Genomic DNA, 15,415 nt, shown 5'->3' with positions numbered 1-15,415 from the left:
ACTTTCCACATGATTCTGAGTTCTTAAAAACTGATTTCATGCCTCTGTTGAGCAAGACAAAAAAGTTGTTTTCTCAGGACATGCATGCTTTGACATTACCAATAGTATACACTTCAATTTTACACCAAACTACTGTGTGCAAACCTAATGTTAACAGTTTAAGTTAACTTTCCACATGATTATGAGATGTTTAAAACTGGTTTCATGCTTCTGCAGAGCAAGACAAAAAAGTTGTTTTCTCAGGGCATACAACGCTTTGACATTACCAAGCGTATACATTTCAATCTTACACCAAACTGCTGTGTGGAAACCTAATGGAGACACCTTAAATCAACTTTCCACATGATTCTGAGTTGTTTAAAACTGGTTTCATGCCTGTGCTGAGCTAGACCAAAAAGTTATATTCTCAGGGCACGCAATGCTTTGACATTACCAAGAGTATACATCTCAATTTTACACCAAACTACTGTGTGCAAACCTAATTCAAACACCTTAAATCAACTTCTCACATGATTCTGAGTTGTTTAAAACATGTTTCATGCCTCTGTTGAGCAAGACAAAAAAGTTGTTTTCTCAGGGCATACAATGCCTTGACATTACCAATAGTATACATTTCAATTTTACACCAAACTACTGTGTGGAAACCTAATGGAAACACCTTAAGTTAACTTTCCACATGATTCTGAGTTCTTAAAAACTGATTTCATGCCTCTGTTGAGCAAGACAAAAAAGTTGTTTTCTCAGGACATGCATGCTTTGACATTACCAATAGTATAGACTTCAATTTTACACCAAACTACTGTGTGCAAACCTAATGTTAACAGTTTAAGTTAACTTTCCACATGATTCTGAGTTGTTTAAAACTGGTTTCATGCCTGTGCTGAGCAAGACAAAAAAGTTATTTTCTCAGGGCATGCAATGCTTTGACATTAACAAGAGTATACATTTCAATTTTACACCAAACTACTGTGTGCAAACCTAATGTTAACAGTTTAAGTTTCTTTCCACATGATTCTGAGTTGTTTAAAACTGGTTTCATGCCTGTGCTGAGCTAGACAAAAAAGTTATTTTCTCAGGGCACGCAATGCTTTGACATTACCAAGAGTATACATCTCAATTTTACACCAAACTACTGTGTGCAATCCTAATTCAAACACCTTAAATCAACTTCTCACATGATTCTGAGTTGTTTAAAACAAGTTTCATGCCTCTGTTGAGCAAGACAAAAAAGTTGTTTTCTCAGGGCATACAATGCCTTGACATTACCAATAGTATACATTTCAATTTTACACCAAACTACTGTGTGGAAACCTAATGGAAACACCTTAAGTTAACTTTCCACATGATTCTGAGTTCTTAAAAACTGATTTCATGCCTCTGTTGAGCAAGACAAAAAAGTTGTTTTCTCAGGACATGCATGCTTTGACATTACCAATAGTATAGACTTCAATTTTACACCAAACTACTGTGTGCAAACCTAATGTTAACAGTTTAAGTTAACTTTCCACATGATTCTGAGTTGTTTAAAACTGGTTTCATGCCTGTGCTGAGCAAGACAAAAAAGTTATTTTCTCAGGGCATGCAATGCTTTGACATTAACAAGAGTATACATTTCAATTTTACACCAAACTACTGTGTGCAAACCTAATGTTAACAGTTTAAGTTTCTTTCCACATGATTATGAGATGTTTAAAACTGGTTTCATGCTTCTGCAGAGCAAGACAAAAAAGTTGTTTTCTCAGGGCATACAACGCTTTGACATTACCAATAGTATACATTTCAATTTTACACCAAACTACTGGGTGCAAACCTAATGTTAACAGTTTAAGTTAACTTTCCACATGATTCTGAGTTGTTTAAAACTGGTTTCATGCCTCTGCTGAGCAAGACAAAAAAGTTATTTTCTCAGGGCATATAATGCTATGACATTTCCAATAGTATACATTTAAATTTTACACCAAACTACTGTGTGTTAACCTAATGCAAACACCTTAAATCTACTTCCCAAATGATTCTGAGTTGTTTAAAACCTGTTTCATGCTTCTGTTGAGCAAGACAAAAAAGTTGTTTTCTCAGGGCAAGCAATGCTTTGACATTACCAATAGTATACATTTCAATGTTACACCAAACTACTGTGTGGAAACCTAATGGAAACACCTTAAGTTAACTTTCCACATGATTCTGAGTTCTTAAAAACTGATTTCATGCCTCTGTTGAGCAAGACAAAAAAGTTGTTTTCTCAGGACATGCATGCTTTGACATTACCAATAGTATACACTTCAATTTTACACCAAACTACTGTGTGCAAACCTAATGTTAACAGTTTAAGTTAACTTTCCACATGATTATGAGATGTTTAAAACTGGTTTCATGCTTCTGCAGAGCAAGACAAAAAAGTTGTTTTCTCTGGGCATACAAAGCTTTGACATTACCAAGCGTATACATTTCAATCTTACACCAAACTGCTGTGTGGAAACCTAATGGAGACACCTTAAATCAACTTTCCACATGATTCTGAGTTGTTTAAAACTGGTTTCATGCCTGTGCTGAGCTAGACAAAAAAGTTATTTTCTCAGGGCACGCAATGCTTTGACATTACCAAGAGTATACATCTCAATTTTACACCAAACTACTGTGTGCAATCCTAATTCAAACACCTTAAATCAACTTCTCACATGATTCTGAGTTGTTTAAAACAAGTTTCATGCCTCTGTTGAGCAAGACAAAAAAGTTGTTTTCTCAGGGCATACAATGCCTTGACATTACCAATAGTATACATTTCAATTTTACACCAAACTACTGTGTGGAAACCTAATGGAAACACCTTAAGTTAACTTTCCACATGATTCTGAGTTCTTAAAAACTGATTTCATGCCTCTGTTGAGCAAGACAAAAAAGTTGTTTTCTCAGGACATGCATGCTTTGACATTACCAATAGTATAGACTTCAATTTTACACCAAACTACTGTGTGCAAACTTAATGTTAACAGTTTAAGTTAACTTTCCACATGATTCTGAGTTGTTTAAAACTGGTTTCATGCCTGTGCTGAGCAAGACAAAAAAGTTATTTTCTCAGGGCATGCAATGCTTTGACATTACCAAGAGTATACATTTCAATTTTACACCAAACTACTGGGTGCAAACCTAATGTTAACAGTTTAGGTTAACTTTCCAGATGATTCTGAGTTGTTTAAAACTGGTTTCATGCCTCTGCTGAGCAAGACAAAAAAGTTATTTTCTCAGGACATGCATGCTTTGACATTACCAATAGTATACACTTCAATTTTACACCAAACTACTCTGTGCAAACCTAATGTTAACGGTTTAAGTTAACTTTCCACATGATTATGAGATGTTTAAAACTGGTTTCATGCTTCTGCAGAGCAAGACAAAAAAGTTGTTTTCTCAGGGCATACAACGCTTTGACATTACCAAGCGTATACATTTCAATCTTACACCAAACTACTGTGTGGAAACCTAATGGAAACACCTTAAGTTTACTTTCAACATGATTCTGAGTTCTTAAAAACTGATTTCATGCCTCTGTTGAGCAAGACAAAAAAGTTGTTTTCTCAGGACATGCATGCTTTGTCATTACCAATAGTATACACTTCAATTTTACACCAAACTACTGTGTGCAAACCTAATGTTAACAGTTTAAGTTAACTTTCCACATGATTCTGAGTTGTTTAAAACTGGTTTCATGCCTGTGCTGAGCAAGACAAAAAAGTTATTTTCTCAGGGCATGCAATGCTTTGACATTACCAAGAGTATGCATTTCAATTTTACACCAAACTACTGTGTGCAAACCTAATGTTAACAGTTTAAGTTAACTTTCCACATGATTTGAGATGTTTAAAACTGGTTTCATGCTTCTGCAGAGCAAGACAAAAAAGTTGTTTTCTCAGGGCATACAACGCTTTGACATTACCAAGCGTATACATTTCAATCTTACACCAAACTACTGTGTGGAAACCTAATGGAAACACCTTAAGTTTACTTTCAACATGATTCTGAGTTCTTAAAAACTGATTTCATGCCTCTGTTGAGCAAGACAAAAAAGTTTTTTTGTCAGGACATGCATGCTTTGACATTACCAATAGTATACACTTCAATTTTACACCAAACTACTGTGTGCAAACCTAATGTTAACAGTTTAAGTTAACTTTCCACATGATTCTGAGTTGTTTAAAACTGGTTTCATGCCTGTGCAGAGCAAGACAAAAAAGTTATTTTCTCAGGGCATGCAACGCTTTGACATTACCAATAGTATACATTTCAATTTTACACCAAACTACTGGGTGCAAACCTAATGTTAACAGTTTAAGTTAACTTTCCACATGATTCTGAGTTGTTTAAAACTGGTTTCATGCCTCTGCTGAGCAAGACAAAAAAGTTATTTTCTCAGGGCATATAATGCTATGACATTTCCAATAGTATACATTTAAATTTTACACCAAACTACTGTGTGTTAACCTAATGCAAACACCTTAAATCTACTTCCCAAATGATTCTGAGTTGTTTAAAACCTGTTTCATGCTTCTGTTGAGCAAGACAAAAAAGTTGTTTTCTCAGGGCAAGCAATGCTTTGACATTACCAATAGTATACATTTCAATGTTACACCAAACTACTGTGTGGAAACCTAATGGAAACACCTTAAGTTAACTTTCCACATGATTCTGAGTTCTTAAAAACTGATTTCATGCCTCTGTTGAGCAAGACAAAAAAGTTGTTTTCTCAGGACATGCATGCTTTGACATTACCAATAGTATACACTTCAATTTTACACCAAACTACTGTGTGCAAACCTAATGTTAACAGTTTAAGTTAACTTTCCACATGATTATGAGATGTTTAAAACTGGTTTCATGCCTGTGCTGAGCAAGACAAAAAAGTTATTTTCTCAGGGCATGCAATGCTTTGACATTACCAAGAGTATGCATTTCAATTTTACACCAAACTACTGTGTGCAAACCTAATGTTAACAGTTTAAGTTAACTTTCCACATGATTTGAGATGTTTAAAACTGGTTTCATGCTTCTGCAGAGCAAGACAAAAAAGTTGTTTTCTCAGGGCATACAACGCTTTGACATTACCAAGCGTATACATTTCAATCTTACACCAAACTACTGTGTGGAAACCTAATGGAAACACCTTAAGTTTACTTTCAACATGATTCTGAGTTCTTAAAAACTGATTTCATGCCTCTGTTGAGCAAGACAAAAAAGTTTTTTTGTCAGGACATGCATGCTTTGACATTACCAATAGTATACACTTCAATTTTACACCAAACTACTGTGTGCAAACCTAATGTTAACAGTTTAAGTTAACTTTCCACATGATTCTGAGTTGTTTAAAACTGGTTTCATGCCTGTGCAGAGCAAGACAAAAAAGTTATTTTCTCAGGGCATGCAACGCTTTGACATTACCAATAGTATACATTTCAATTTTACACCAAACTACTGGGTGCAAACCTAATGTTAACAGTTTAAGTTAACTTTCCACATGATTCTGAGTTGTTTAAAACTGGTTTCATGCCTCTGCTGAGCAAGACAAAAAAGTTATTTTCTCAGGGCATATAATGCTATGACATTTCCAATAGTATACATTTAAATTTTACACCAAACTACTGTGTGTTAACCTAATGCAAACACCTTAAATCTACTTCCCAAATGATTCTGAGTTGTTTAAAACCTGTTTCATGCTTCTGTTGAGCAAGACAAAAAAGTTGTTTTCTCAGGGCAAGCAATGCTTTGACATTACCAATAGTATACATTTCAATGTTACACCAAACTACTGTGTGGAAACCTAATGGAAACACCTTAAGTTAACTTTCCACATGATTCTGAGTTCTTAAAAACTGATTTCATGCCTCTGTTGAGCAAGACAAAAAAGTTGTTTTCTCAGGACATGCATGCTTTGACATTACCAATAGTATACACTTCAATTTTACACCAAACTACTGTGTGCAAACCTAATGTTAACAGTTTAAGTTAACTTTCCACATGATTATGAGATGTTTAAAACTGGTTTCATGCTTCTGCAGAGCAAGACAAAAAAGTTGTTTTCTCTGGGCATACAAAGCTTTGACATTACCAAGCGTATACATTTCAATCTTACACCAAACTGCTGTGTGGAAACCTAATGGAGACACCTTAAATCAACTTTCCACATGATTCTGAGTTGTTTAAAACTGGTTTCATGCCTGTGCTGAGCTAGACAAAAAAGTTATTTTCTCAGGGCACGCAATGCTTTGACATTACCAAGAGTATACATCTCAATTTTACACCAAACTACTGTGTGCAATCCTAATTCAAACACCTTAAATCAACTTCTCACATGATTCTGAGTTGTTTAAAACAAGTTTCATGCCTCTGTTGAGCAAGACAAAAAAGTTGTTTTCTCAGGGCATACAATGCCTTGACATTACCAATAGTATACATTTCAATTTTACACCAAACTACTGTGTGGAAACCTAATGGAAACACCTTAAGTTAACTTTCCACATGATTCTGAGTTCTTAAAAACTGATTTCATGCCTCTGTTGAGCAAGACAAAAAAGTTGTTTTCTCAGGACATGCATGCTTTGACATTACCAATAGTATAGACTTCAATTTTACACCAAACTACTGTGTGCAAACTTAATGTTAACAGTTTAAGTTAACTTTCCACATGATTCTGAGTTGTTTAAAACTGGTTTCATGCCTGTGCTGAGCAAGACAAAAAAGTTATTTTCTCAGGGCATGCAATGCTTTGACATTACCAAGAGTATACATTTCAATTTTACACCAAACTACTGGGTGCAAACCTAATGTTAACAGTTTAGGTTAACTTTCCAGATGATTCTGAGTTGTTTAAAACTGGTTTCATGCCTCTGCTGAGCAAGACAAAAAAGTTATTTTCTCAGGACATGCATGCTTTGACATTACCAATAGTATACACTTCAATTTTACACCAAACTACTCTGTGCAAACCTAATGTTAACGGTTTAAGTTAACTTTCCACATGATTATGAGTTGTTTAAAACTGGTTTCATGCCTGTGCTGAGCAAGACAAAAAAGTTATTTTCTCAGGGCATGCAATGCTTTGACATTACCAAGAGTATGCATTTCAATTTTACACCAAACTACTGTGTGCAAACCTAATGTTAACAGTTTAAGTTAACTTTCCACATGATTTGAGATGTTTAAAACTGGTTTCATGCTTCTGCAGAGCAAGACAAAAAAGTTGTTTTCTCAGGGCATACAACGCTTTGACATTACCAAGCGTATACATTTCAATCTTACACCAAACTACTGTGTGGAAACCTAATGGAAACACCTTAAGTTTACTTTCAACATGATTCTGAGTTCTTAAAAACTGATTTCATGCCTCTGTTGAGCAAGACAAAAAAGTTTTTTTGTCAGGACATGCATGCTTTGACATTACCAATAGTATACACTTCAATTTTACACCAAACTACTGTGTGCAAACCTAATGTTAACAGTTTAAGTTAACTTTCCACATGATTCTGAGTTGTTTAAAACTGGTTTCATGCCTGTGCAGAGCAAGACAAAAAAGTTATTTTCTCAGGGCATGCAACGCTTTGACATTACCAATAGTATACATTTCAATTTTACACCAAACTACTGGGTGCAAACCTAATGTTAACAGTTTAAGTTAACTTTCCACATGATTCTGAGTTGTTTAAAACTGGTTTCATGCCTCTGCTGAGCAAGACAAAAAAGTTATTTTCTCAGGGCATATAATGCTATGACATTTCCAATAGTATACATTTAAATTTTACACCAAACTACTGTGTGTTAACCTAATGCAAACACCTTAAATCTACTTCCCAAATGATTCTGAGTTGTTTAAAACCTGTTTCATGCTTCTGTTGAGCAAGACAAAAAAGTTGTTTTCTCAGGGCAAGCAATGCTTTGACATTACCAATAGTATACATTTCAATGTTACACCAAACTACTGTGTGGAAACCTAATGGAAACACCTTAAGTTAACTTTCCACATGATTCTGAGTTCTTAAAAACTGATTTCATGCCTCTGTTGAGCAAGACAAAAAAGTTGTTTTCTCAGGACATGCATGCTTTGACATTACCAATAGTATAGACTTCAATTTTACACCAAACTACTGTGTGCAAACCTAATGTTAACAGTTTAAGTTAACTTTCCACATGATTATGAGATGTTTAAAACTGGTTTCATGCTTCTGCAGAGCAAGACAAAAAAGTTGTTTTCTCAGGGCATACAACGCTTTGACATTACCAAGCGTATACATTTCAATCTTACACCAAACTGCTGTGTGGAAACCTAATGGAGACACCTTAAATCAACTTTCCACATGATTCTGAGTTGTTTAAAACTGGTTTCATGCCTGTGCTGAGCTAGACAAAAAAGTTATTTTCTCAGGGCACGCAATGCTTTGACATTACCAAGAGTATACATCTCAATTTTACACCAAACTACTGTGTGCAAACCTAATTCAAACACCTTAAATCAACTTCTCACATGATTCTGAGTTGTTTAAAACATGTTTCATGCCTCTGTTGAGCAAGACAAAAAAGTTGTTTTCTCAGGGCATACAATGCCTTGACATTACCAATAGTATACATTTCAATTTTACACCAAACTACTGTGTGGAAACCTAATGGAAACACCTTAAGTTAACTTTCCACATGATTCTGAGTTCTTAAAAACTGATTTCATGCCTCTGTTGAGCAAGACAAAAAAGTTGTTTTCTCAGGACATGCATGCTTTGACATTACCAATAGTATAGACTTCAATTTTACACCAAACTACTGTGTGCAAACCTAATGTTAACAGTTTAAGTTAACTTTCCACATGATTCTGAGTTGTTTAAAACTGGTTTCATGCCTGTGCTGAGCAAGACAAAAAAGTTATTTTCTCAGGGCATGCAATGCTTTGACATTACCAAGAGCATACATTTCAATTTTACACCAAACTACTGGCTACAAACCTAATGTTAACAGTTTAGGTTAACTTTCCAGATGATTCTGAGTTGTTTAAAACTGGTTTCATGCCTCTGCTGAGCAAGGCAAAAAAGTTATTTTCTCAGGACATGCATGCTTTGACATTACCAATAGTATACACTTCAATTTTACACCAAACTACTGTGTGCAAACCTAATGTTAACAGTTTAAGTTAACTTTCCACATGATTATGAGATGTTTAAAACTGGTTTCATGCTTCTGCAGAGCAAGACAAAAAAGTTGTTTTCTCAGGGCATACAACGCTTTGACATTACCAAGCGTATACATTTCAATCTTACACCAAACTACTGTGTGCAAACCTAATGTTAACAGTTTAAGTTTCTTTCCACATAATTATGAGATGTTTAAAACTGGTTTCATGCTTCTGCAGAGCAAGACAAAAAAGTTGTTTTCTCATGGCATACAACGCTTTGACATTACCAATAGTATACACTTCAATTTTACACCAAACTACTGTGTGCAAACCTAATGTTAACAGTTTAAGTTAACTTTCCACATGATTATGAGATGTTTAAAACTGGTTTCATGCTTCTGCAGAGCAAGACAAAAAAGTTGTTTTCTCAGGGCATACAACGCTTTGACATTACCAAGCGTATACATTTCAATCTTACACCAAACTGCTGTGTGGAAACCTAATGGAGACACCTTAAATCAACTTTCCACATGATTCTGAGTTGTTTAAAACTGGTTTCATGCCTGTGCTGAGCTAGACAAAAAAGTTATTTTCTCAGGGCACGCAATGCTTTGACATTACCAAGAGTATACATCTCAATTTTACACCAAACTACTGTGTGCAAACCTAATTCAAACACCTTAAATCAACTTCTCACATGATTCTGAGTTGTTTAAAACAAGTTTCATGCCTCTGTTGAGCAAGACAAAAAAGTTGTTTTCTCAGGGCATACAATGCCTTGACATTACCAATAGTATACATTTCAATTTTACACCAAACTACTGTGTGGAAACCTAATGGAAACACCTTAAGTTAACTTTCCACATGATTCTGAGTTCTTAAAAACTGATTTCATGCCTCTGTTGAGCAAGACAAAAAAGTTGTTTTCTCAGGACATGCATGCTTTGACATTACCAATAGTATAGACTTCAATTTTACACCAAACTACTGTGTGCAAACTTAATATTAACAGTTTAAGTTAACTTTCCACATGATTCTGAGTTGTTTAAAACTGGTTTCATGCCTGTGCTGAGCAAGACAAAAAAGTTATTTTCTCAGGGCATGCAATGCTTTGACATTACCAAGAGTATACATTTCAATTTTACACCAAACTACTGGGTGCAAACCTAATGTTAACAGTTTAGGTTAACTTTCCAGATGATTCTGAGTTGTTTAAAACTGGTTTCATGCCTCTGCTGAGCAAGACAAAAAAGTTATTTTCTCAGGACATGCATGCTTTGACATTACCAATAGTATACACTTCAATTTTACACCAAACTACTGTGCGCAAACCTAATGTTAACAGTTTAAGTTAACTTTCCACATGATTATGAGATGTTTAAAACTGGTTTCATGCTTCTGCAGAGCAAGACAAAAAAGTTGTTTTCTCAGGGCATACAACGCTTTGACATTACCAAGCGTATACATTTCAATCTTACACCAAACTACTGTGTGCAAACCTAATGGAAACACCTTAAGTTTACTTTCAACATGATTCTGAGTTCTTAAAAACTGATTTCATGCCTCTGTTGAGCAAGACAAAAAAGTTGTTTTCTCAGGACATGCATGCTTTGTCATTACCAATAGTATACATTTCAATTTTACACCAAACTACTGTGTGCAAACCTAATGTTAACAGTTTAAGTTAACTTTCCACATGATTCTGAGTTGTTTAAAACTGGTTTCATGCCTGTGCTGAGCAAGACAAAAAAGTTATTTTCTCAGGGCATGCAATGCTTTGACATTACCAAGAGTATACATTTCAATTTTACACCAAACTACTGTGTGCAAACCTAATGTTAACAGTTTAAGTTAACTTCCCACATGATTATGAGATGTTTAAAACTGGTTTCATGCTTCTGCCGAGCAAGACAAAAAAGTTGTTTTCTCAGGGCATACAACGCTTTGACATTACCAAGCGTATACATTTCAATCTTACACCAAACTACTGTGTGGAAACCTAATGGAAACACCTTAAGTTTACATTCAACATGATTCTGAGTTCTTAAAAACTGATTTCATGCCTCTGTTGAGCAAGACAAAAAAGTTGTTTTCTCAGGACATGCATGCTTTGACATTACCAATAGTATACACTTCTATTTTACACCAAACTACTGTGTGCAAACCTAATGTTAACAGTTTAAGTTAACTTTCCACATGATTCTGAGTTGTTTAAAACTGGTTTCATGCCTGTGCTGAGCAAGACAAAAAAGTTATTTTCTCAGGGCATGCAATGCTTTGACATTAACAAGAGTATACATTTCAATTTTACACCAAACTACTGTGTGCAAACCTAATGTTAACAGTTTAAGTTTCTTTCCACATGATTATGAGATGTTTAAAACTGGTTTCATGCTTCTGCAGAGCAAGACAAAAAAGTTGTTTTCTCAGGGCATACAACGCTTTGACATTACCAATAGTATACATTTCAATTTTACACCAAACTACTGGGTGCAAACCTAATGTTAACAGTTTAAGTTAACTTTCCACATGATTCTGAGTTGTTTAAAACTGGTTTCATGCCTCTGCTGAGCAAGACAAAAAAGTTATTTTCTCAGGGCATATAATGTTATGACATTTCCAATAGTATACATTTAAATTTTACACCAAACTACTGTGTGTTAACCTAATGCAAACACCTTAAATCTACTTCCCAAATGATTCTGAGTTGTTTAAAACCTGTTTCATGCTTCTGTTGAGCAAGACAAAAAAGTTGTTTTCTCAGGGCAAGCAATGCTTTGACATTACCAATAGTATACATTTCAATGTTACACCAAACTACTGTGTGGAAACCTAATGGAAACACCTTAAGTTAACTTTCCACATGATTCTGAGTTCTTAAAAACTGATTTCATGCCTCTGTTGAGCAAGACAAAAAAGTTGTTTTCTCAGGACATGCATGCTTTGACATTACCAATAGTATACACTTCAATTTTACACCAAACTACTGTGTGCAAACCTAATGTTAACAGTTTAAGTTAACTTTCCACATGATTATGAGATGTTTAAAACTGGTTTCATGCTTCTGCAGAGCAAGACAAAAAAGTTGTTTTCTCTGGGCATACAACGCTTTGACATTACCAAGCGTATACATTTCAATCTTACACCAAACTGCTGTGTGGAAACCTAATGGAGACACCTTAAATCAACTTCTCACATGATTCTGAGTTGTTTAAAACAAGTTTCATGCCTCTGTTGAGCAAGACAAAGAAGTTGTTTTCTCAGGGCATACAATGCCTTGACATTACCAATAGTATACATTTCAATTTTACACCAAACTACTGTGTGGAAACCTAATGGAAACACCTTAAGTTAACTTTCCACATGATTCTGAGTTCTTAAAAACTGATTTCATGCCTCTGTTGAGCAAGACAAAAAAGTTGTTTTCTCAGGACATGCATGCTTTGACATTACCAACAGTATAGACTTCAATTTTACACCAAACTACTGTGTGCAAACTTAATGTTAACAGTTTAAGTTAACTTTCCACATGATTCTGAGTTGTTTAAAACTGGTTTCATGCCTGTGCTGAGCAAGACAAAAAAGTTATTTTCTCAGGGCATGCAATGCTTTGACATTACCAAGAGTATACATTTCAATTTTACACCAAACTACTGGGTGCAAACCTAATGTTAACAGTTTAGGTTAACTTTCCAGATGATTCTGAGTTGTTTAAAACTGGTTTCATGCCTCTGCTGAGCAAGACAAAAAAGTTATTTTCTCAGGACATGCATGCTTTGACATTACCAATAGTATACACTTCAATTTTACACCAAACTACTGTGTGCAAACCTAATGTTAACAGTTTAAGTTAACTTTCCACATGATTATGAGATGTTTAAAACTGGTTTCATGCTTCTGCAGAGCAAGACAAAAAAGTTGTTTTCTCAGGGCATACAACGCTTTGACATTACCAAGCGTATACATTTCAATCTTACACCAAACTACTGTGTGGAAACCTAATGGAAACACCTTAAGTTTACTTTCAACATGATTCTGAGTTCTTAAAAACTGATTTCATGCCTCTGTTGAGCAAGACAAAAAAGTTGTTTTCTCAGGACATGCATGCTTTGTCATTACCAATAGTATACACTTCAATTTTACACCAAACTACTGTGTGCAAACCTAATGTTAACAGTTTAAGTTAACTTTCCACATGATTCTGAGTTGTTTAAAACTGGTTTCATGCCTGTGCTGAGCAAGACAAAAAAGTTATTTTCTCAGGGCATGCAATGCTTTGACATTACCAAGAGTATACATTTCAATTTTACACCAAACTACTGTGTGCAAACCTAATGTTAACAGTTTAAGTTAACTTTCCACATGATTTGAGATGTTTAAAACTGGTTTCATGCTTCTGCAGAGCAAGACAAAAAAGTTGTTTTCTCAGGGCATACAACGCTTTGACATTACCAAGCGTATACATTTCAATCTTACACCAAACTACTGTGTGGAAACCTAATGGAAACACCTTAAGTTTACTTTCAACATGATTCTGAGTTCTTAAAAACTGATTTCATGCCTCTGTTGAGCAAGACAAAAAAGTTGTTTTCTCAGGACATGCATGCTTTGACATTACCAATAGTATAGACTTCAATTTTACACCAAACTACTGTGTGCAAACCTAATGTTAACAGTTTAAGTTAACTTTCCACATGATTCTGAGTTGTTTAAAACTGGTTTCATGCCTGTGCTGAGCAAGACAAAAAAGTTATTTTCTCAGGGCATGCAATGCTTTGACATTAACAAGAGTATACATTTCAATTTTACACCAAACTACTGTGTGCAAACCTAATGTTAACAGTTTAAGTTTCTTTCCACATGATTATGAGATGTTTAAAACTGGTTTCATGCTTCTGCAGAGCAAGACAAAAAAGTTGTTTTCTCAGGGCATACAACGCTTTGACATTACCAATAGTATACATTTCAATTTTACACCAAACTACTGGGTGCAAACCTAATGTTAGTGTTTAAGTTAACTTTCCACATGATTCTGAGTTGTTTAAATCTGGTTTCATGCCTCTGCTGAGCAAGACAAAAAAGTTATTTTCTCTGGGCATATAATGCTATGACATTTCCAATAGTATACATTTAAATTTTACACCAAACTACTGTGTGTTAACCTAATGCAAACACCTTAAATCTACTTCCCAAATGATTCTGAGTTGTTTAAAACCTGTTTCATGCTTCTGTTGAGCAAGACAAAAAAGTTGTTTTCTCAGGGCAAGCAATGCTTTGACATTACCAATAGTATACATTTCAATGTTACACCAAACTACTGTGTGCAAACCTAATGTTAACAGTTTAAGTTAACTTTCCAAATGATTATGAGATGTTTAAAACTGGTTTCATGCTTCTGCAGAGCAAGACAAAAAAGTTGTTTTCTCAGGGCATACAACGCTTTGACATTACCAAGCGTATACATTTCAATCTTACACCAAACTGCTGTGTGGAAACCTAATGGAGACACCTTAAATCAACTTTCCACATGATTCTGAGTTGTTTAAAACTGGTTTCATGCCTGTGCTGAGCTAGACAAAAAAGTTATTTTCTCAGGGCACGCAATGCTTTGACATTACCAAGAGTATACATCTCAATTTTACACCAAACTACTGTGTGCAAACCTAATTCAAACACCTTAAATCAACTTCTCACATGATTCTGAGTTGTTTAAAACATGTTTCATGCCTCTGTTGAGCAAGACAAAAAAGTTGTTTTCTCAGGGCATACAATGCCTTGACATTACCAATAGTATACATTTCAATTTTACACCAAACTACTGTGTGGAAACCTAATGGAAACACCTTAAGTTAACTTTCCACATGATTCTGAGTTCTTAAAACTGATTTCATGCCTCTGTTGAGCAAGACAAAAAAGTTGTTTTCTCAGGACATGCATGCTTTGACATTACCAATAGTATAGACTTCAATTTTACACCAAACTACTGTGTGCAAACCTAATGTTAACAGTTTAAGTTAACTTTCCACATGATTCTGAGTTGTTTAAAACTGGTTTCATGCCTGTGCTGAGCAAGACAAAAAAGTTATTTTCTCAGGGCATGCAATGCTTTGACATTACCAAGAGTATACATTTCAATTTTACACCAAACTACTGTGTGCAAACCTAATGTTAACAGTTTAAGTTAACTTTCCACATGATTCTGAGTTGTTTAAAACTGGTTTCATGCCTCTGCTGAGCAAGACAAAAAAGTTATTTTCTCAGGACATGCATGCT

This window comes from Mobula birostris, chromosome 2 (assembly GCF_030028105.1).
Source record: "Mobula birostris isolate sMobBir1 chromosome 2, sMobBir1.hap1, whole genome shotgun sequence".
NCBI lineage: Eukaryota > Metazoa > Chordata > Chondrichthyes > Myliobatiformes > Myliobatidae > Mobula > Mobula birostris.
This window is presented reverse-complemented; position numbering follows the sequence as displayed.